Source organism: Erinaceus europaeus, chromosome 18 (genome assembly GCF_950295315.1).
Source record: "Erinaceus europaeus chromosome 18, mEriEur2.1, whole genome shotgun sequence".
In the NCBI taxonomy this organism is placed as follows: Eukaryota; Metazoa; Chordata; class Mammalia; order Eulipotyphla; family Erinaceidae; genus Erinaceus; species Erinaceus europaeus.
This window is the reverse complement of record NC_080179.1, coordinates 259,986-283,616: the sequence shown is the minus strand read 5'-3', so window position 1 is coordinate 283,616 and position 23,631 is coordinate 259,986. Positions and strand designations below refer to the sequence as shown.

The following is a 23,631-nucleotide window of genomic DNA, read 5'->3' as shown; positions in this document are numbered from 1 at the left end:
CGAAGAGCTCTCACTCCAGCAAACTGTCGGTGTCAGTGGCAGTCAGACTCAGTAATCCGACGCTGAAGATGAATTCACCCAAATTCTAGCTGCAACCACCTTTCACTCCCAGCAAAACAAGAGCCAAGTCGTGGCCCAAGCCTCTCACTGCCGGCTGCCAGGGTGTTCCTGTCTGTGGAGGCCATGGCCCAAAACATGATCACTTCCTTTTCATATTTTACAGGACCTACTCTTTTTATTATTGTTATGGCCGCCAGGGTTATTATTAGAGCCCAAGAATGAACTGCACAATGAACTCATCACTCCAAGCAGGCATGCTTTCTCCTTCTCTCTCTCCATATATATTGAATTTTCTCAGATAAGACAGAGAAGTTGAGAGGGAACAGGATGGTGGGTGGGGAAAAGTGAGCTGGAGAAAAGGAAGGAGGAAGAGCAAGGGAACTGTGCCCTGCTTAACTGATCTTAAAGCTTCCTCCCTGCGGGTGGGGACCAGGGCCTTGAACCCAGCTCCTTGCTGTGGCAAAGTGTGTGCTCTACCAGGTGCACTACTGTCAAGCCCCGGGACCTAGATCTTATCCCTTTTAGGCATCTAACTTTGCTTTAAACACTACTAGTTACTAAGGCTCTTCAGATTAGATAGATGATAGATAGATAGATAGATAGATAGATAGATAGATAGATATTGATATAGATGATAGAGTCAGATCATCAATACAAGTGAAACTCTCCTCTTTTATATCTTCTGATTTATTTTATTTAGTAAAGATCCAAATATGGTCTTTGCCAGGATGAAGACACCTCTGTCTGCGCCTGGTGTCCTGCTCTGAAAAGGTCAATTACTAACACCACCATCACAGGTGCTGTTTGATTTCGAAGCAGGGCTATAACACAGATACAGACAGCACACAAACATTGCTTGCCCTGTGTTGTTCTTAAAAGTTAAAAATAGGGAGTCGGGCAGTAGTGCAACGGGTTAAGTGCATGTGGTTGGTGCAAAGCGCAAGGACCAGCGTAAGGACCCAGGTTTGAGCCTCCCCTCTCCCTACCTACAGCGGAGTCGCTTCACAGGCGGTGAAGCAGGTCTGCAGGTGTCTGTCTTTCTCTCCCCGTCTTCCCCTCCTCTTTCCATTTCTCTCTGTCCTATCCAATAACAGCAACAACAACAACAATAATAATAACCACACCAATGAAAACAACATGGGCAACAAAAGGGAAAATAAATAAATATTTAAAAATTTAAAAATAAAAATAATAATAAAAAGAGAAGTGCAGGCGATAGTGCACTGGGGTAAGCACACACAGTATTAAGCACAAGGACCCTCATAAAGATCCCTGTTCAAACCCCCCACCCCTGGCTCCCCACCTGCAGGGGGAAAGCTCTATAAGCAGTGAAGCAGGTCTGCAGGTGTCTATATCTCTCTCTCCCTCCTCTTGATCTCCCTCCCCTCTCAATTTCTCTCTTTCCTATCCAATAAGATGAAAAAATGGCCTCCAGGAGCATTGGATTTTTAGTGCTGGCACTGAGCCCCAATAACAACACTAGAGGCAACAGATATCAAGTTTCAGGTGCTACCATGACACCAACCCAACTTCCCTGGGCAGACGCCCTCACCCATGTGTCCTGGAACCTCTCTCCCCAGACCCCTGCCCCACTAGGGACAGACAGAGACAGGCTGGGGGTGTGGATCCACCTGCCAACACCCATGTCCAGCGGAGAAGCAATGACAGAAGCCAGACCTTCCACCTTCTGCTCCCCATAAAGAATTTTGGTCCAGACTCCCAGAGGGATAAAGAACAGGGAAGCTTCCAATGGAGGGGATGGGACAGGGAACTCTGGTGGTGGGAATTGTGTGGAATTGTACCCCTGTTATCCTATGGTCTTTTCAATAATTAATAAATCAATAAAAATATATATTAAATATATATATATATGTAATCACCAACATACTCAAGAATCATTTTTTACAATATTAGCTTCTTTTGAACAATATGAAGATGCTGGACCCAAGTTCCCTTGTGGAAACAACTGAGTGAACTTGGAACTGACAACTCCCTCCCCTCTGGCGAAGAAAGGCTCTGGGAACCCCCACCCCCCACCCAACGGGCACCCCTGCACAGCACAGCCAGCTGGGTTCCGGAGTCACCTACCGGCTCTAAGGCACTGGAGTCAGGGCTGGTCCTGAAGAGACGGTTTCCGGTCACAATGGAAAGACTTGTTCCTTTTTATTATTATTTATATTTTCTTTCCAGGGGGATTAATGGTTTACAATTGACAGTAAAATACAGTAGTTGCACATGTGTAAAATTTCTCAGTTTTCCACGTAACACTCTACCCCTCACGAGGTCCTCCTCTGCCATCATGTTACGGGACCTGAATTCTCCCCGCCCCAGAGTCCTTGACTTTGGTGCAGGACACCAACCCCAGTCCAAGCTCTAGCTTTGTGTTTCCCCTTCTGTTCTTATTTCTCAACTTCAGTCCATGAGTGAGATCATCCCCTCTTCATCTTTCCCTTTCTGGCTTCTCTCACTTAACATGAGTCCTTCAAACTCCATCCAAGATTGGGTGAAGAAGGTGAATTCACCGTTTTTAAGAGCTGAGTAGTATTCCATTGTGTGTATAGACCACAGCTTGCTCAGCCACTCATTTGCTGTTGGACACCTGGGTTGCTTCCAGGTTTTGACTACTACAAACTGTGCTGCGATGAACACAGGTGCACACAGATCTTTTTGGATGGGTGTGCTTGGTTCCTTAGGATACATCCCCAGGAGAGGAATTGCAGGGTCACAGGGCAGGTCCATTTCTAGCCTTCTGAGAGTTCTCCAGACTGCTCTCCACAGGAGTTGAACCCACTGACATTCCCACCAGCAGTGCAGGAGGTTCCTTTACACCACAACCCCTCCAGCGTTTGCTGCTGTTACCTTTCTGATGTCTGACATTCTCACAGGAGTGAAGTGGCATCTCAGTGTTGTCTTGATTTGCATTTCTCTGACCCTCAATGACTTGGAGCATTTTTTCATATGTCTGTTGACCTTTTGGATCTCTTCTGTGGTGAGTATTCTGTTCATATCTCCTCCTCGTTCATGGATGAGGTCATTTGTTGTTGCTGAATTTACTCTTCAAATATTCTTTTAACTCGCCTCTTGTCTGCTGGGTGGTGCTTCTTCCTTTATCTCTGGGTCAGCACTGCATGTGCATTTTCCTCTCCATTCATGAAGCTCCTCACTTCTCACTCCAACAACTGCCTCAGCTTCCTGTTGTCAGCACCAAGCACCAGGGAGGTGACCCCAGCGCACCAAGGCAGACAGCAGCATCTAACCCGGCATGGTCCTCCAGACGCTGCTTCCTTCCAGGCCAGGTGGCAGAAAGCGCCAAGGACCTCATCCAACAACTGGTGAGATTTCATCCCCAGACTTACTTCTCTCTGAGAACAAACACACCTCCTGCGTCTGCGTCTGCGTCTGCGTCTGTGTGCTGGTGAGTTAGAGCGGCCCTGTCAGGTCTGACTGTGTGTGCAGCACACCTAGAGAATGGCTCTGAGCCGCAGGTCTGGCACTCGCCTCACGTCACCTCTTCAGTCGGTTCTCAGGTGATGATGGGGGTCTGGGTGACACGCTGGACATCAGAGGGCGGGCAGAGAAAGCACTTCTAAGACAAAAACTACCTAAGTGAATCTTACCTAACTTAAATTGCCTTTTTTAAACTCTAGGAAAAAATCTGCATCTGTATCTATTTAAAATCTCATTTAAACAAGTGACTTTTTATAATGGTCAATGACCAAAAAAAAAATTAGATGATTCCTTCAGTCACCAGGCACTGATTATTGTAAACTTACTTTATAATCAATGCCGGCCACGGCAGAGGTGTGAGTCAAGTTTCCACAGATCTGGAGTGCTTAAGATCTACCTGGCACACCCACGTCCAGTGGAGAAGCAATGACAGAAGCCAGAACTCCCACCTTCTGCTCCCCATAAAGGATTTTGGCCCATACTCCAGAGAGGGAGAAATGTTAGAGGAAGATGAACAAAGGGCCTCAAACTCCAACTCCATCAGGACCTGGAGAGGGAAGAGGAAAAAAGGGAGGGACATTGGGAAGTCAGTGGTAGAGGTATGATTTAGAACACAAGATGAGACCATGGGGTGGAGGGAGGGCAAATATATATAAATATAGCTAGTTCCACAATCGACTGAGTTTGGAGTATGGCACCAAAGAAAAGATCTCTAGGTAAAGGGTGAGGGAAACAGAGCTTTGGAGGTGGAAATAGTGTTAATATATTAAGAAAAAAAGAAAAAATATATAGCTACTTACAGAAATAATAGTCAACCCATTATCTGTAACCTTGGGAGAACCACTGCAGTTTCCACTAGAGGGGCTGGGGACACTGAACTCTGATGGTGGGAACAGCACGGAATTGTACCCCTGCTATCTTAGAATTTTTAAATCAATACTAAGTCACTAATTGAAAAAAAATAAAAAGAAAGACAGACAGACAGACAGACCTGCCTAAATCAAGTGCCCCACTTACCACCACATTCTGAGTGGAGGAAGCTCAGCGGTGGCCTCCCAGGAAGATGATAGCAGCCGTGACAACCGCGAAAGAGGTGGCGTCAAGGCAGCCGAAATAAGGCGTTTCACAGACGCGTCTCAGTCTCCCTCAACTACAGGACAAAATCTGTTTCCCTCTACTGTGAAAACTTAACCTGAATCATTTGCCATGCCTGATGCCAACCACAAGAAATTAGAGAGAGAAAGGAAGAGAGAGAGAGAGAGAGAGAGAGAGAGAGAGAGTAAAAGTTCTACAATTCCAAGAGAAAGATACCCAGAACCGCTGCTTCAGGTCAGAGTCCACGGGGCTCAGCCTCCCCAGTCCTCAGCCTGCTTCTAGAGATCTCATTGTCAACGGTTTCATCAGTCCTCATGTGACTCTTCTTTGAACCCTGTCCAAAGGGTCCTCATCCCTCTCACACAGGTAGGTGACAGACTGCGCTTCAGGCCCACCCAACACCCTGCTGCACTCCACGCACGGCCCAGCATGGGCCCCTCGACAAGCACTTGTCAAATGTTCAACTATGTCTGTTTTTTTACGTCACTTTCTTTACTTATGAAACATCAGAGAGTTCAGAAGTTAATATACCCACAGCTCAACAACAGGGCAAAGGAACATGAACATATCTGCTCTGCAGTTAGTTTTTGCTCATTCGTGTCTGTGTCTGTGTTGCCTACTCCCTAGTTTTTCCCCCCTCTCGTTTATCTGGGCAAGACCCTGTCTCAATATTCACTTCTTTCTACCTGTCCCCTACCCCAGAGCCAGGCACATACAAGGCTTGCTCTCAATGTCTGCCCAATGAATGATGCATGAGTGACTTCTGTCCTAGAACTAAGTAATATCATCACTCTAAAATTGCCATTAGACAAAAGACAGCAGTTTCATCTTTAGTGAATCCTTAAAATGGGAGAAGGAACTTTACTGGGTAAGGAGACTCTAACATGAGACTCTAACATGACTCTAACATGTGCTCTGCTTGAAGGCTGCCTGAGAGAGGACCAGAGCCTCCTCTCCCACACAGAGGACAGGGGCTCCCAAGAGACCTTCACGCTTCATGATACCAACTCGGTGGCTCCTTTTAAAGCTTTCTTATTGGACAGAGACAGAGGGGAGGGGAGGGTGAGAGGGAGAGAGACAGAGAGACACCTTCAGACTGCTTCACCACTCGTGACGCTTTGCGCCTGTAGTCAGGAGCCGGGGCCTTGAACCCGGGTCCTTGCACACTAGAATGTGAGTGCTTAACCAGGTGCACCACCACCGGGCCCCACCAACTCAATGCCTTAAAGAAGGAGAGAAAAAGGGAAGAGTAGGAAAGGAGGCGAGTGTTTCTGCCAAAAGAATCCAAGACCCACTAGGGACTGTTTTTGTTAGGTTAGGTGAGGGGTAATCGAGACCTTGTCCTAACAGCCACTGAATACCATTTGTTTGAAATGGTCAAGACAAATGCAAACACATTGAGAACAAAAGTCCTGCCCAGCTGCCAGTCTCCTCCACGTCTTTCTAAGGGTGCCTACAGCCACCGCTTCCATAACGCACACACGCTAACTCCAACCCCTCCCCACGGTGGCCCTCTGCGTGCTCTCGCCATGGAGCACGCACGTTTACCCTCTCCCCAGTAAGAATTCCTGGATCCAACCTTGAGGGACTCTGCTCAGTGAAACAAGCCAGGTGGAGAGAGGCAAACACCATATGATTTCACTCTTATGTGGTATATAGAGAAAAAAACAAACAGATGAACTAAATAAAACAATAATAAAAATTTGTACTGTAAAACCAATTAGCACTTACCAGAAGGGAATGGGAGGAGCTTGGGGCTGGGGGAGGCATCGGTGGGCGCAAAGGCAATGCTCATGGTGAGTTTCAGTGGCGCCTCCCTGAGACCTAGATAATGCTACAGTGCAGCGACAGGGAAATAAATGCCTTTTCTAATTACAGGGTTCGGTTTATTGCTTAGAGCTTATTACTCCAACAAGTCACAGAGAGACAATGAGGTTCGGTATTTCAAGAACTGTTCATTCATGAAAACATTCGCTCCTTAGCCTGTGTTTACAGATTTCTTGATGAGAAAGAGAAGCAGAGTCACTCTGACATATGGGACTCTGGGATCACACTCTGGACCTCGTGCTTGCACGTCTGCCATGCCAGCACTGTGCCGTCTCCCAGGCCACCTCCTTTGCCTTTTCAGGTCATTGTGAACTCAAGCTTCTTCTAATGAGAAGATTCATATCAAACATCTATAAAGAACTCCTACAGCTCAACAAAAAGAACAAACCAATTTAAAACTGGACAGAAGATATGAACAAACGGTTCTCCAAAGAAGACACACAAGGCCCAGAGACATATGCAGAAATGCTCTAATTCACTCATCAATAGAGACACGCAAATCAGAACCACACAGACCCCACCTCACCCTGTGAGAGTGGGCTCCATCGATCAAACAAGAGCAGTGCTGGAGAGGATGTGGGGAGAGAGGAGCTCTCTCTACTGCACTGCTGGTGGGGGTGCAAACTGGTGCCGCCACTCCAGAGAGCAGCGTGGGGAGTCCTTGCACAAATACAAAAGGAAAGGCCTTATGATTCAGCAACTCCACTCAGGCATTTACCCAGAAGATGTAATAACACTGATTTGAAGGGATACACACACCCCCCATGTTCACAGCAACTTTACTCACAATAGCAAAAGCCTGGGAACAACCAAAACGCCCCTCAACAGATGACTGGACAATAAAGTTATGGGACAGATATTCAACAGAATGTTATGCAGCAATTAAAAAAGGGATACTGGGTCCCTTGGGATAAAGTGCATGGAACTGGAGAAGATGATGTCTTGTGAAGCGAGTCAGGAGGTGAAGAATGGCTTCACTCATACGCAGAGTACAGATCACTGAGCATATGAATGTCAAAGAAACAACACGTCAACCTACTCCCCAAGCTTTGGGAGAACTTGAGTGGTTATCGACGGGGTGGGGATGGGGACACAGACTTCTGGTGGCGAGAGTGGTGAGTAAGTAAGTTAATAGGAAAAAATCATAGTCCAGAGAGTATGACTACTTGTTTCATTCATTGACTCTTCTTTCCATCCTTGCCCTTGCTACAGTTCACTATGGGCAGAAATGTTATTGAGGTGTGCCAGCTACAGTTCACTATGGGCAGAAATGTTATTGAGGCGTGCCAGCTACAGTTCACTATGGGCAGAATATGTTATTGAGGCGTGCCAGCTACAGTTCACTATGGGCAGAATACGTTGTTATTGAGGCGTGCCAGCTACAGTTCACTATGGGCAGAATACATTGTTATTGAGGCGTGCCAGCTACAGTTCACTATGGGCAGAATACGTTGTTATTGAGGCGTGCCAGCTACAGTTCACTATGGGCAGAATACGTTGTTATTGAGGCGTGCCAGCTACAGTTCACTATGGGCAGAATACGTTGTTATTGAGGCGTGCCAGCTACAGTTCACTATGGGCAGAATATGTTATTGAGGCGTGCCAGCTACAGTTCACTATGGGCAGAATACGTTGTTATTGAGGCGTGCCAGCTACAGTTCACTATGGGCAGAATACGTTGTTATTGAGGCGTGCCAGCTACAGTTCACTATGGGCAGAATACGTTGTTATTGAGGCGTGCCAGCTACAGTTCACTATGGGCAGAATACGTTGTTATTGAGGCGTGCCAGCTACAGTTCACTATGGGCAGAATATGTTGTTATTGAGGCGTGCCAGCTACAGTTCACTATGGGCAGAATATGTTATTGAGGTATGCCAGCTACAGTTCACTATGGGCAGAATATGTTGTTATTGAGGTATGCCAGTTGATACAGGAAAAACCACTCTTCCAGTCAGTGTCATGAAGAACTAAGCTTTCTTGCTCCACAGACTAATCATTGATGTGAGCAGTGGTCCGCTACACAGACAACACGGTCAGCCTTGGGTCCCAGACTTGTGTGCGCTACCTGCCGCCCCACACCTGTGCTCTCAGGATTCTTGATGTCTTTCCTCAACATCAGACGGGACTACATCGCTAATGGTGGGAGGTCTGGCTTCCGCATACAACTATACAACTTCTTTGCTTTACAAAGCCATCACTGTCTTTCTTTAAAAAATCATTAGTCATTCAGTAATGACTAACAAGACTGTGAGATAACAGGGGTGCAATTCCACACAGTTCCCATCATCAGGGCTATGTCCCATTCCCTCCGCTGGAAGCTTTCCTAATCTGGGAAGGATGGACTCTTTTGGGGGAGCAGAAGGTGGGAGTTCTGGCTTCTGAAATTGTTTCTCCAATGGACAGGATGATGGCAGGTGGAGCCACACCCCCAGTCTGTTTCTTTTTCCTTTTATTTTAAATTTCTTTATTGGAGGATTAATGGTTTATAGTCAACAGTAAAATACAACAGTTTGTACATGAATTTCCACATAACAATAACCCCCCACTAGGTCCTCCTCCACCATCCTGTTCCAGGACCTGAACCCTCGACCCCACACCCGAGTCCCTTACTTTGGTGCAGTGCACCAACTCCTGTCCACGTTCTGCTCAGCGTTTTCCCTTCCGATCTTGTTTTTCAACTTCTGTTTATGAGTGGGGTCATCCCATGTTCATCCTTCTCTTTCTGGCCGATCTCACTTCACATATCATCTTCGAGCTCCATCCAAGATGAGGTAAAGAAAATGAATTCACCATGAACCTGAGACTTTGGAGCCTCGGGAGTAAGAGTCTCTTTGCAGAACCATTAAGCCATCTACCCTTGTTCACATTTCTCAGTTTTCCACATAACAGTTCAGCCCCCACTAGGTCCTCCTCTGCCATCATGTTCCAGGACCCGAGCCGCCCCCCCTGCCTCCCAGAGCCCTTTGCTTTGGTGCAATACACCAGATCCAGTTCAAGTTCTATTTTGTATTTATTGTTCAACTTTTTTTTTTGTAATTGAATTTGTTTCACTGAAGATGCCTTTAAAATCTAGATGGAAAAGAGTTCTACCAATATTTTCCTCTAGGTATTTGATAGTTTCTTGTCTAACATCCAAGGGGTGTTGAAATCCCTACTATGACTGTGTTGCTGTAAATATATTGTTGTAGCCCTTTCAGTAGGTGTTTCACGTATTTAGAGGGCCTCTCGCTGGGTGTATAGATGTTAATAACCATTAAGAGCTCTTGATTGACTGATCCTCTGAGCATTAAGTAATGTCAACCCCTATCTTTTTACATTTTATTTATTTTAAGATCTATTTTGTCAGATTGAAAACATCTGTTGCTGCCGTTTCTTGTGGTCCACACCCCCAGCCTGTTTCTGTCTTTCCCTGTTGGGGCAGGGCTCTGGAGAGGGGAGGTTCCAGGACACATGGGTCATCTGCCCTGGGAAGTCAGGAAGCCATCACCTTCTGTACATGAAACTCACACATGAAACTGTACATGAAACTCGTGGCCTGTCAGTCCTGTCCTCTGAGCAATTTATCAGTCTCACAAGTCACAGTTAACCAAAAGGGATGTATCTCTCCTTATAGCAAAGAGTTTTTAGTGATAGATGAACAAAGCATCACCAAGCACCGCTCCCTGGGTAGATGCCAAGAGCTGACTCACGCCCACACGGCATCAGTGGCTTCGCCCAGCCATAAAGTGAACCGCTATCTGCTCGTGTGTACCTGGTGGCAACTGCCCTCCACACTCTGCCCCACGGACACTCTGCAGCAGCCAGCAAGGTCATCTGACAAAGCAATTCTGCCGGGAGCTCCTGGCTTCTAAGGATAATGTTAGTCTTCAGTAGTCTTCAGTTCTCTGGCCGATGTTCCGAGTGTCTCTTCACTAACATGACTCACTTCTGTCGCAGGATCCTTTCCTGGCGCTGCTAGAGGTTTGGTCTCTGACCTACCATTAGAAATAGAATAACACGGGGGTCGGGCGGTAGCACAGCGGGTTAAGCGCATGTGGCACAAAGCACAAGGACCAGCGTAGGGATCCCTGTTCGAGCCCTCGGCTCCCCACCTGCAGGGGAGTCGCTTCACAGGCGTTGAAGCAGGTCTGCAGGTGTCTGTCTTTCTCTCCCTCTCTGTCTTCCCCTCCTATCCCCAATTATCCCGTCGTATCCAACAAGGAACAACATCAACAATAACAATAATAACCACAACAAGGCTACAACAACAAGGGCAACAAACGGGGGGAAAAAAGAAATAGAATAACACCTGGGAGTCAGGTGGTAGCGCGGCAGGTTAAGCGCATGTGGTGCGAAGCGTAAAGGACCGGCATAAGGATCCTGGTTCGAGCCCCCAGCTCCCCACCTGCAGGGGAGTCGCTTCACAGGCGGTGAAGCAGGTCTGCAGGTGTCTGTCTTTCTCTCCCTCTCTGTCTTTCCCTCCTCTCTCCATTTCTCTCTGTCCTATCCAACAACGGTGGCATCAATAACAACAACTACAATAAAACAAGGGCAACAAGAGAGAATAAATGAATCAATAAATATTTTTTTAAAAGAGTAACATCAATTCTGTAATAGAAAGCGTTCCGGCGTTCTTGAGCAGGAAAACTTCCACTGCACAACTGAGGAGTCACTGTGCTTTGTTCAGAAATGACACCAAACCACATGGCTCCATGCCGCCACTCTGGGCAGTCGCAGGGCAGTGACTGGGACGAGAGACAGAGAGACATCAGTCCCAGTAAAACATTCTGGAGACGACCATCACCACTCTCCCTTAGCACTTTCAAGTCAGCTACAACCTTCTTGGCACGATTCTTTCACTCAGCGCCTGGCTGGGCACACACAGACCTCAATTCACACTCACAGCGGACACGCAGACCTCACTTCACACTCACAGCAACACACGCAGACCTCACTTCACGTCACACTCACAGCGGCACACGCAGACCCCACTTCACACTCACAGCGGCACACGCAGACCCCACTTCACACTCACAGCGGCACACGCAGACCTCACTGCACTTCACACTCACAGCGGCACACGCAGACCCCACTTCACACTCACAGCGGCACACGCAGACCCCACTTCACACTCACAGCGGCACACGCAGACCTCACTGCACTTCACACTCACAGCGGCACACGCAGACCCCACTTCACACTCACAGCGGCACACGCAGACCCCACTTCACACTCATAGCGGCACACACAGACCCCACTTCACACTCACAGCGGCACACGCAGACCCCACTTCACACTCACAGCGGCACACGCAGACCCCACTTCACACTCACAGTGGCACACGCAGACCCCACTTCACACTCACAGCGGCACACGCAGACCCCACTTCACACTCACAGCGACACACGCAGACCCCACTTCACACTCACAGCGGCACACGCAGACCCCACTTCACACTCACAGCGGCACACGCAGACCCCACTTCACACTCATAGCGGCACACGCAGACCCCACTTCACACTCACAGCGGCACACGCAGACTCCACTTCACACTCACAGCGGCACACGCAGACCTCACTTCACTTCACACTCACAGCAGCACACGCAGACCCCACTTCACACTCACAGCGGCACACGCAGACCCCACTTCACACTCACAGCGGCACACGCAGACCTCACTGCACTTCACACTCACAGCGGCACACGCAGACCCCACTTCACACTCACAGCGGCACACGCAGACCCCACTTCACACTCACAGCGGCACACGCAGACCTCACTGCACTTCACACTCACAGCGGCACACGCAGACCCCACTTCACACTCACAGCGGCACACGCAGACCCCACTTCACACTCACAGCGGCACACGCAGACCCCACTTCACACTCACAGCGGCACACGCAGACCCCACTTCACACTCACAGCGGCACACGCAGACCCCACTTCACACTCACAGCGGCACACGCAGACCCCACTTCACACTCACAGCGGCACACGCAGACCCCACTTCACACTCACAGCGGCACACGCAGACCCCACTTCACACTCACAGCGGCACACGCAGACCCCACTTCACACTCACAGCGGCACACGCAGACCCCACTTCACACTCACAGCGGCACACGCAGACCCCACTTCACACTCACAGCGGCACACGCAGACTCCACTTCACACTCACAGCGGCACACGCAGACCTCACTTCACTTCACACTCACAGCAGCACACGCAGACCCCACTTCACACTCACAGCGGCACACGCAGACCCCACTTCACACTCACAGCGGCACACGCAGACCTCACTTCACACTCACAGCGGCACACGCAGACCCCACTTCACACTCACAGCGGCACACGCAGACCTCACTCCACATTTACAGTGACACACGCAGACCCCACTTCACATTCACACTTAGAACGGTACATGCAGACCTCACTTCACATTCACAGTGGCACACGCAGACCCCACTTCACATTCACACTCACAGCGGTACACACAAACCCCACTTCACACTCACAGCAGCACACGTAGACCCCACTTCACACTCACAGTGGCACACGCAGACCTCACTTCACATTTACAGCGACACACGCAGACCCCACTTCACATTCACACTTAGAACGGTACATGCAGACCCCACTTCACATTCACACTCACAGCGGTACACACAAACCCCACTTCACACTCACAGCGGCACACGCAGACCCCACTTCACATTCACAGTGGCTCACGCAGACCCCACTTCACATTGTTATCTCATAATTTTGTAAATCAATCTTAAATCACTAATTAAATAACTAATAAATACATTAAAAGACCTATGCACTTCAATGATTATAGCAGCACAGTTTGTAAAAGCCCAAACTTGGAAGCAGCCCAGATATCCAATGGCAAATGAGTGGCTAATAAAGTTGTGGTAAGTATACACAATGGAGTACTATGCACCTGTTAAAAATGATGAAGTCATTTCCATTGCGATACTGTGGCCAGAACTTAAAGGTGTCATGTTGAATGAGACAAGCCAGAAAAAGAAAGACCAATACCAAATGATCCCTTTTATAGGTGGAATTTAAGAGCAAAGAACAGGAAGGGGAAACAAAAGCTGAAACTTGGACTGGGTGTCATGTATTACACCAAAGCAAAGGACTGTGGGAAAGGGGGAAGGGACAGGAAGATGGACACTGGGGTCCTGGTGTGTCCCTGGACGCCAGTCAAGCAGGATGAGAGGCTGGGCCTGTGTGTTAAGGATTATTCTGTATACCACTAACCCCCCAAAAAATACTAATAAAAAAAGTTGTCTCATGTTTACTTTTAAAAAATCAGCCCATAAAAAAATGATGGCCACAAATGACCAAGGCTTTTCAAATAGTGGATGTTAACTTCCAAACGCAGGGCTATCATCCAGGTAGGATCAGTATCCGTGCAGACACAGGGGCGCACACAGGCACGCTGGAGAGCCTGGAAGCAGCCCAGGATGTCTTCCCGGGTGGCTGCAGGTACCGTTCATGTCCCCGTTAGTAAGTGAGGGCGCGGTTGGCGCAGGCGGCCATCATGACCTCTTGAGATGGCCCCAGTTTATTAGACTTGTGGATCTTCCCCCTGTCGCTCAGCATACCCTTTTGCTCTCAAAGGAATCCTTATCTGGAAAAAAGAAACTGTATATCATCGTCCTTCTTATAAAGAAGACACACAAACTTCCTCCTACTCATACTGACCAAGCTTTTGAAGATCTTGGTGGAGCAGATGTGGGCAAGTACAGAGGGTTAACTGTAACACCTACTAGCCGGCACTGCAAGCAAACAATGTGAAGCACGATTCTTTGGCCAAACGAGCTCAGTAGGATTACAGGTGTGCTTCATGTAGCTAACTCTGGAGCCCAGAGTCCCAGCAGGCTGCCTGCACTACAGCAGATGCCTATCCCACTGTTACTGTGAGGGAGGCCAGGCAGTGCTGCACCTGGCTAAGCACTCACATCACAGTGAGCAAGGCCCCAGGTTCAAGCCCCTGGTCCCCACCTGCAGGGGAAAAGCTTCATGAGTGGTGGAGCAGGGCTGCAGGTGTCTCTCTGTCTCTCCCCATCTCTATCTTCCTCTCCCTCTCAATTCCGCTCTATCTCTTCCCAATAAAAGATGTTGGTGCGGCAAGCAGGCACACCAAGTCTGTGCAAACCCTCTGTATCCAAGTGTTAAGGCCCAAGCCCAAAGCTAAAGTCAGAAGTCAAGACGGAAAACAGGGGTTCTTCCAGCTTGGGAACTAGGAAGACGGGGAGTTAAGGCTTCACAACAACTTGTGTGCTCTGAACTCTCAGTAAGAATCCAAACACTGAACCAGGTCTTGACACTCAGACTCACATATGCAGCAGGCATGCACCCGGTGGGCCTGCAAACAGGAGTTGTTGAAACTGGCCTTGGAGGTCACAGGAACCGTCCCAGGTAAATGAGTAAGTGTTAATTCTTACTGTGCTTAAGAAACAACAATGCAGGCGCATATTCATAGTCCACACCTAGCAACTCAAGGACAAAGCGTGCTCCTTCCTGTGTGCACAAGTGAGTGACGATTAATCCACAACTGCCTTCTGCGGTCCTTCTCCATACCTCTTTTTTTTTCCTTTGTGCATTTTCCTTCCTTTACATTTAACAAATAAAAGAATGAAACCAGGCAAGACTCAGATCTGTGATGTGGGGAGAATGATGAAGGAAATAGTCAACTTTATTTAAAATATAAGCAGATAAGTGTCAGCAAACGTGTGTGTGTGTGTGTGTGTGTGCGTGTGCGTGTGCGTGTGTGTTCTGGTCTGGGCGTGTGTGTGTGTGTGAGTGTGTGTGTTCTGGGCTGGGCGTGTGTGTGTGTGTGTGTGTGTCTGGGCTGGGCGTGTGTGTGTGTGAGTGAGTGTGAGTGTGTGTGTTCTGGGCTGGGCGTGTGCGTGTGTGTTCTGGTCTGGGCGTGTGTGTGTGTGTGTGTGTGTTCTGGGCTGGGTGTATGTGTGTGTGAGTGAGTGTGAGTGTGTGTGTTCTGGGCTGGGCGTGTGTGTGTGTGTGTGTTCTGGGCTGGGTGTATGTGTGTGTGAGTGAGTGTGAGTGTGTGTGTTCTGGGCTGGGCGTGTGTGTGTGTGTGTGTGTGTGTTCTGGGCTGGGTGTATGTGTGTGTGAGTGAGTGTGAGTGTGTGTGTTCTGGGCTGGGCGTGTGTGTGTGTTCTGGTCTGGGCGTATGTGCAATCTCACTGTTCCTGAGCTGCTTTTTATTCAGCCAGAGAGGGAGAGACACAGCAGCACCACAGCTTCCCCTGGTAGCAAGTAAACCAGTAGTGTTCACTTTATCTTGCACGAGGACCCAGGCTCCAGATCTGGCCACCACATAGGATAACCATAAGCATTGCTGTAGCATGTCTGTCTGTCTCTCTCTCTATCTCTCTCTCTCTCTCTCTCTCCTTCCATATGAAAATGGAAAGGAAAAATAAAGGCTGTCAGGAGCAGTGGAAATGCACAGACACAAAATCTCAGTGAAGGCTCGGCAGCAAAGACAGACAGACAGAAGAGCTTTAAGCAGGAATCAACTGTAACTGCGGCCAGGGAAGGAAGAGCTCCAGTCCCTCTTCTGATTCCTCATTCCTATTCCCACACAAGAGCTCCAGTCCCTCTTCTGATACCTCATTCCTATTCCCACACAAGAGCTCCAGTCCCTCTTCTGATACCTCATTCCTATTCCCACACAAGAGCTCCAGTCCCTCTTCTGATTCCTCATTCCTATTCCCACACAAGAGCTCCAGTCCTCTTCTGATTCCTCATTCCTATTCCCACACAAGAGCTCCAGTCCCTCTTCTGATTCCTCATTCCTATTCCCACACAAGAGGCATCCTTACTCTAAAGACCTCATCTCTGCGGCACTAGGTCAACAAAGCTTCAGATATGATCTCTCTCAGGCTGGGCCGGGTTCAAGACGATGAAGTGGAACAGTTCCCACTCTTGCTCTACCCTTCCTCATACACCAAGCAAAACCAGTTCCATCTTTACTCAAGAAGCAAGCAGCCATTGTAGGACATTGGAGTGTGGCTCCAGTCCAGACCCTCACCCACCCAGCCCTCAGACCCAGTGCCTCTGGCTCCTCTGAAAAGACTATTTCACAAGAGATATCAACCTGGTGAGAGAACCGCAGACACAGTCACAGATCACACAGGCACTTTGGAAGTAAGACCCTTGCACTGGTGCCAAGGAATTGATTTTGAAACTGGACAGAACCCAAAAGCTACCTCCCTACAAACACATTCATCCAGAGCAGACCAGCACACGGGTCCTTAAGGACAAGCAGCAGCCCTAGTTTCTCCTGCCTTACCCGGAGACAAGTGGCACAAAAGTGCAAGAAGGTCTGTTTCTCTTCCAGTCACAAACAGACCAGTGCAGACTTTGATTTCACACTTGCTGGTGGAGAGGAGGGGTGTCAAATCCTGCTCCCAGCTGCCATTAAATGAGGTCCAGTGGCTGGTGGATATCAACTGGCTGGATGGTTTCTCTCACATCCATAAGGAAAATGCCATTTTCTAACCTCCTTGTAATTCTACAGCACACAAATAATAGAAGCACACAGTGGTAACAGAAGCAAAAACATTTGCAGCTAGCTTACCCTAGATCCAGAATGCCTCTTCCGCAAGGCTTCCCAATCACTCATTACCAACCAGCCAGCGATGGCTGGGCACAGGTGAAAGGAGGGCTGCAGGTGGCCAAGTCACAACAGAGGCAGAGAACTCCCCAGGGCTGTCCTCTGAGGTAGGGAGTCCCCTGTCACTCAGATGGTAAAAGAACTTCTTTTTGACTGAGTTTTTATCAGAAATGCATTGAAAATTTAAGCCCAATGTTAAAACTCAGTTTACTCATTTGAAACCTTAAGTGCTTAAATAGAAGGAATATATACTCAGAACTGAAGTCCCTGCATTCAAAAGCTCAAGACATTGGGGTTGGACAGTAGCACACAGTACAAAGCACAAGGATCAGAGCAAGGATCCTAGTTCAAGCCCCGACTTCCCACCTGCAGGTGGGTCGCCTTACAAGTGATAAAGCAGGTCTGCAGGTGTCTATCTTTCTTTCTCCCTCTCTATCTTCCCCCCTCCCCTCTCAATTTCTCTTTCTGTCCTATCCAAAAAACAAAACAGAAAAAATAGCCACAGGAACAGTAGATTCGCAGTGCAGACACCGAACCCCAGAAATAATCCTGGAGGGAAAAAAACTAAAGACATTCAATCTATTTCCCCTCTCATATGATTAAATAGTGATTTGTGAGACTGTAAGTAAGCAGGGGCATATATTAACACCTTTGCTGCCAACAAAGGTCTGTGTCCCTACCCCACCCTCCCTTGATGGAGCTTTTTATAGAGACAGAGACAGAGAGAGAGGCACCCAGCACCAAAGCTTCCTCTAGTGTGGTGGGCTCAGGACAGAGCCTGGGTCATGCACATGGCAAAGTAGCATCCTATCCAAGCCAGCTGTTTGCCAACACAAGAACATCTTTTTGAGTTCATGACGCTTTACAGTCCTTCCCCTCAGAAGAGTCGCTATGAGTCCAAGGAACCATTTGTGTACAAGTGCTAATAAAAATTTTTAATTGATCGGTATCCCCTCCATAAGTAGTGAGACAATCTTAAATTCAAAGACATTTGGGGGTATAATGGCTTAAATTGTTTCACCTAATCACAATCAAAACAAGACTGTGCCAGAGGAGTAATCAAAATAAACAGCTGTGATGACTTTCTAAAACATTCAAAGAAAGAAGAAACAAGTTGGTGGGGGCTGCTGGATGGGATGGCGGGATAGCGGTTTCGCTGTCTCTTCTGGGAGACGCAATGGTGGCCCCGCCTTCCACGGCCCCTCCCCGCTGCTCCAGCAGAGAAGTTGCTGGTTTCGGGGGAGCACAATGACCCTTTATGCAGAGCTGCTCTAGTCCTGCTGGGAGGCCATCTGTCTCCCACACTCCCTGCAGGAATCTTCGGAGGACCAGACTCCAAGCTCCAGATCTTCACCCTATTCGTATCCCCATCAGATGAAACCTCTTGCTTTAGTGACTCCAGACATGAGCTTCCTAAGGGATCCTTCTTTGTGAGCAGGTCAGATGAGTGTCATTTCAAAGATCACCTCTCAAAACATGCAGCCCTCTGCTGGGAGGGGCTCTCTCTAGGCAACAAGCAATAAGCGCTCAGGGGAACAGGAGAAATAGTGGCAAGGAACCCTACTGGTAAAACAAAAAGAAGAGACAGACAATCTTGCCAGGTCTAATAGAGGACCTTGGGGCCTTGAACGGTCTCTTCTCAATAGCTAAGTAGTGAGAACTATTCAGAAAAGACGAGCTCTGCACTTGGGTAGGGTGCTGTTCAGTGGGGTACCTGACTCCAGCAAGCACAGCAGACCCCCAGGTCTGCTCACAGCCCAGCTTTGATGACAGGTGATGCTTGTCCTCTCCGCATTTATCACTGGCGGACGCTGTGGCTCTGGCTTCCCTGTGCTGCACCCACAGACTTCCCAGCTAGCAGATGAATGTCTGTAGATGCCCCACATTAATGGCAAGCAGTGAGCAGAGACATCTGAGCAGAAGCAACAAGGGAACAGAGGGGCAGGGATGGGAACTGGAAGCATGGCTACTCCTTGGCAGCTGTCCTCATGTCCACCTCTGCAGGCCCAGCCACAGAGGGTGCTGGCTACCTTGCAGATAAGGACAGACAGGCAGACAGGCAGGCTGCCTCTTACCCTCAGGAGATACTTGGCCAGAGCCAAAGGTCCTGGCTCCTGGGATGAGCAAAGAATGGGCAATGGACCATGGAGCAGACCCTGCGTACTGTATGAGCACAGCATGACCCTGGGCCTGCACCTTGGCACACCATGACCCTGGGCACACACCTTGACATACCATGACCCTGGGCACACACCTTGACACACCATGATCCTGGGAAACACCTTGGCACAACATGACCCTGGGCACACACCTTGGCACAACATGACCCTGGGCACACACCTTGGCACACCATGACCCTGGGCTAACAACCTGGGCACACCATGACCATGGGCTCAGCATGACCCTGGGCTCAGCATGACCCTGGGCACACCATGACCCTGGGCTCAGCATGACCCTGGGGACACCATGACCATGGGCACACCATGACCCTGGGCACAACATGACCCAGGGCACACCATGACCCTGGTCACACCATGACCCTGGGCTCAGCATGACCCTGGGCTCAGCATGACCCTGGGCTCACCATGACCCTGGGCTCACCATGACCCTGGGCTCAGCATGACCCTGGGCTCAGCATAACCCTGGGCTCACCATGACGCTGGGCTCACCATGACGCTGGGCTCAGCATGACCCTGGGCTCACCATGACCCTGGGCTCACCATGACCCTGGGCTCAGCATGACCCTGGGCTCAGCATGACCCTGGGCTCCGCATGACCCTGGGCTCCGCATGACCCTGGGCTCCGCATGACCCTGGGCACACCAAGACCCTGGGCACACCATGACCCTGGGCTCAGCATGACCCTGGGCTCAGCATAACCCTGGGCTCACCATGACGCTGGGCTCACCATGACCCTGGGCTCACCATGACCCTGGGCTCAGCATGACCCTGGGCTCAGCATGACCCTGGGCTCCGCATGACCCTGGGCTCCGCATGACCCTGGGCACACCAAGACCCTGGGCACACCATGACCCTGGGCTCAGCATGACCCTGGGCTCAGCATAACCCTGGGCTCACCATGACGCTGGGCTCACCATGACCCTGGGCTCACCATGACCCTGGGCTCACGCCTTGGGTGCACGCATGTGTCCTGCAGCCAGGTGGGTGCGGGAGGGGCACAGACACAAAGGGCCTGCGGGGAGAACCTTGCTGCGCACTCACCTGGGGACGGCGATGGGGACTGGGTGGTGGGTGCCGCGGCGGGGTTCGGGTGCGGGGGAGGGGGGCTGCGTCTGCGGGACGGGGACGGGGACGGGGACGACGGGGACGGGGATGAGGCCGGCGGGGGCGCCTCACTGCTCCGGAACGCGGGGCTGGGCGCCCGCTGACGACTAAAGATAAAGAGAGGCCGGGTGCGGTGCGGTGCGGGCGCGGGCGGGGACCGGACGGGAGGCCGTTGGGTCCTCGCCCCGCAGCCCCGCAGCCCTCCACGGCTCTCCCCGCCTCGCCCCGCAGCCCCGGCCCCGCGCCCGGCCGCCTGCAGGGCCGCTCTCCCGCCCGCTCCCCGGAAACAGGGCCGAGCCCGGCCCGGCCCCCCGCGCCCCCGCGCCGCCTCCCTCCGGCCCGCCCGCCCGCCACTCACCTCCGCGCCGCCCGCGCTGCTGAGCCGACTCCGGGCGGCATCTGCCCGCAGCCCGCGGGGCCCGGCTCCGGCTCCTCCCGGCTCCTCCCGGCTCCTCCCGGCTCCGGCTCCTCCCGGCTCCCGGCTCCCGGCTCCCGGCTCCTCCCGGCTCCCGGCTCCTCCCGGCTCCCGGCTCCTCCCGGCTCCCGGCTCCCGGCTCCCGGCTCCTCCCGGCTCCCGGCTCCCGGCTCCCGAGTCCCGGCTCCTCCCGGCTCCCGGCTCCGGGCTCCGTCTCCGGCAGGGGTGGGGGGTGGGGGGCAGAGCTGACGCGGGAGAGGGGCGGGGGGGGCGGCCACACCTGGGCAGCGGCACCTGCACGCCCGGCGCGGGGGGCGGACCCGGGCTGCTCCCTGCGACGCCGGGGACGCGAGGTCCGGGGAGGGAGGGGAGGAGAGAGGGAGGAGAGAGGAGGGAGGAGATGGGAGATGGGGAAGAGAGAGGAGGGATGGAGGGAGGGGTGGAGGGGGAGGACGCGGGAGGAGGGGGAGGAGAGGGCGGAGAGAGGGAGGGGGCCCAGGAGGCCGTGCGGGTCACGCAGGTCCCTGAGGCCACGCAGGAGGCCCAGGTGCCGGGTCAGGAGCCACGGGGCGGCGCCCACCCCTCCGCCCGCCCGGAGGCCGCATGGCAGAGCCGCTTCTCCCGCTTCTCCCGCGGGCGCCGCAGCGTGAAGCTGCACCCAGCCCAGCCTGACAGGGGTCTGCAGGGCTGCTCCCACCCCACCGTCGCGGCATGGGGCGGTGCTGGGGGCACCCTGCTCTGGGAAGGAGCCCTGTCTCCTTTTGGAAAGCCCCCACCTCGCAGCCATGCCGTGCCAGACCACAGTGACGGTCTGGGGCGGACATATTATTGGTCAAGAAGCTCATGATGGCATCTTTGCTGAATCAGCCCAGGAAAAGTCCTTTCAACTAAAAATATCTTGTTTGGAAGGCTGTGCCTCAGTGGCAACACGTCCCGTCACTAAGTGCCAACTAGCGCAACTTCAAGGAGTGAAAAGTGAGGGAGACAGGATGGCATCTTTGAGGCAAGTGTTCTCAAGTGGACTCCATTCCTGAAGTCAAGTCTCATTCCTCTTTATTTCCTCAGATCAGTTTCAGTTGTGTCCTGTCACTTAACACAAAAAGTGCAGACTCCCCTGTGTGTGTGTGTGTGTGTGTGTGTGTGTGTGTGTGTGTGTGTGTGTGAGAGAGAGAGAGAGAGAGAGAGAGGACCAATGTATTGCTCCAACACATGCGATGTCAGAGATCAAACTGGAGACCTTACGCCCACCAGGCTGGTGTCCCCTCACTGCACAGCCGCCCACATCACCAGTCTAATGGTGTCTCGGTAGACTAAAGCAATACTGGATATTACTTATGGCGCTGCAGTCAGGAGCTCAACGTGACATCCCATTCTCTTCACCTTCATTGAAAAGGTGGAGGGAGCCGGAATTCCTGAGTGATGACTTGGAAGAAAGCAAAATCATACAAGGCCCGTGTAAGCAAAGAACTACTTAGATGTGGAGTTACCTGAGACAGCAGGCGGCACTAACCACCTGGCCACAGTGGGAGCTGATACCTGGAGATAAGGCGTTGCCATGATTAAAGACTCAAGTACGTGGCCTTTACAAGGTTGTTAAATAGCAAGTAGCAAGGAGGACTGGGCAGACAGTATAATTGTCATGCAAAAAACTCTTAACACCTGAGGCTCTGAGGCTCCAGGTTCAATTCCTGCACCATCAGCTAGAGTTGAGCAGGGCTCTGGTCTCTGTATCCTTCCCTCTGTACTTCTCTCTCATTAAAATAAAAAGTATATTTTTAAATATATATTTTAGTTAATTCTGCCTCCAGGGTTATCACTGGGTCTCAGTGCCACCACTACAAATCCACTGCTCCTGGAGCCCATTTTTTCCACCCTATTGGACAGGACAGAAAGAACTGAGAGAGGAGGGGGAGCTAGAGAGGAGAGAGAAAGACACCTGCAGGCCTGCTTCACTGCTTGTGAAGCTTCCTCCCTGCAGGTGGAGAGTGGGGGGCTCGAACCTGGATCCTTGCACCAGTCCTTGTACTTAGCATTATGTGCGCTTAACCAAGTATACCACTGCCTGGCCCCTGAAAATAAAATATTTTTTAAAAGAAAGTAGCGAGGAAATTAATGCTGGAAGCTAAAAAGATGATCATATACAGGGTTACAAAAAAAACAAACAAACTAGTAAACTGTTACTATAAGACTTAAAAAGTTGCCTTTTGCCACTAGGCTAGCAGCTTTAAGGAAAATGACTAGAAATAATAATTGAACAAGGCTACGAGCTGGGAAATGCAAAGTGTCACCCAAAAAGAGATGAGTTCAGAAAAAGACTAGCTAGTTTCCAAACATGAGTCTAGAGACTGGGCTCAGCAGAAGTGGAGAGACAGACTCATTACATCTCAAGGACACAGAGACGGGTGCAGGCTTAAGGGACAAAGTATAACTCGGCAAGGGGGTGGCCCAGAGGAGGTGAGATGGGCTGAAGGCTTGTAGACAGAAGTCCTGTGTTTGGTCTCCTGCACAGAATATGCCAGAGTGATAGTCTTGTTTTCTCTGGGGCAGAAAAAAACTCAGCCCAGGGAAAAAGACCAAATTTGGGGGTGTGGCCAGATAGCCTAGGGGTTGCCATTAAGTTGAAAATGGTTTAAAGCTGTGTTTAGAAAAACACTTTGTGTGCAACTACTGGTAAGTAACTAACTGGAAGCCAGAAGATCAGAAATTTATTTATCTTTGAGGAAATTATACTTTAAAAAAAAATCTTTGTCCAGCTGGTTTATTGATTTATTTGTCAATTCAAGAATTAGGACAATTTCCCATGTGCAGCAAGCAAACTTAGCTCTATTTCCCTAAGAAAACCCATCTCTGAACAGAAAAGTAGAGGATAA

The 23,631-nt window shown here is 50.5% G+C and overlaps 1 protein-coding gene across 1 annotated transcript in view; it reads right to left on the bottom strand.

Annotated features, from left to right (window-relative positions):
• The window catches only part of HECW2 (HECT, C2 and WW domain containing E3 ubiquitin protein ligase 2), a 297,990-nt gene extending 277,214 nt beyond the window's left edge, over positions 1–20,776 (bottom strand). The window contains exon 1 of the mRNA XM_060177545.1: positions 20,705–20,776. The gene's annotated coding sequence lies outside the window, so the exon portion shown is untranslated. The remainder of the gene's footprint in view (positions 1–20,704) is intronic.
• Between the last annotated feature and the right edge of the window lie 2,855 nt (positions 20,777–23,631).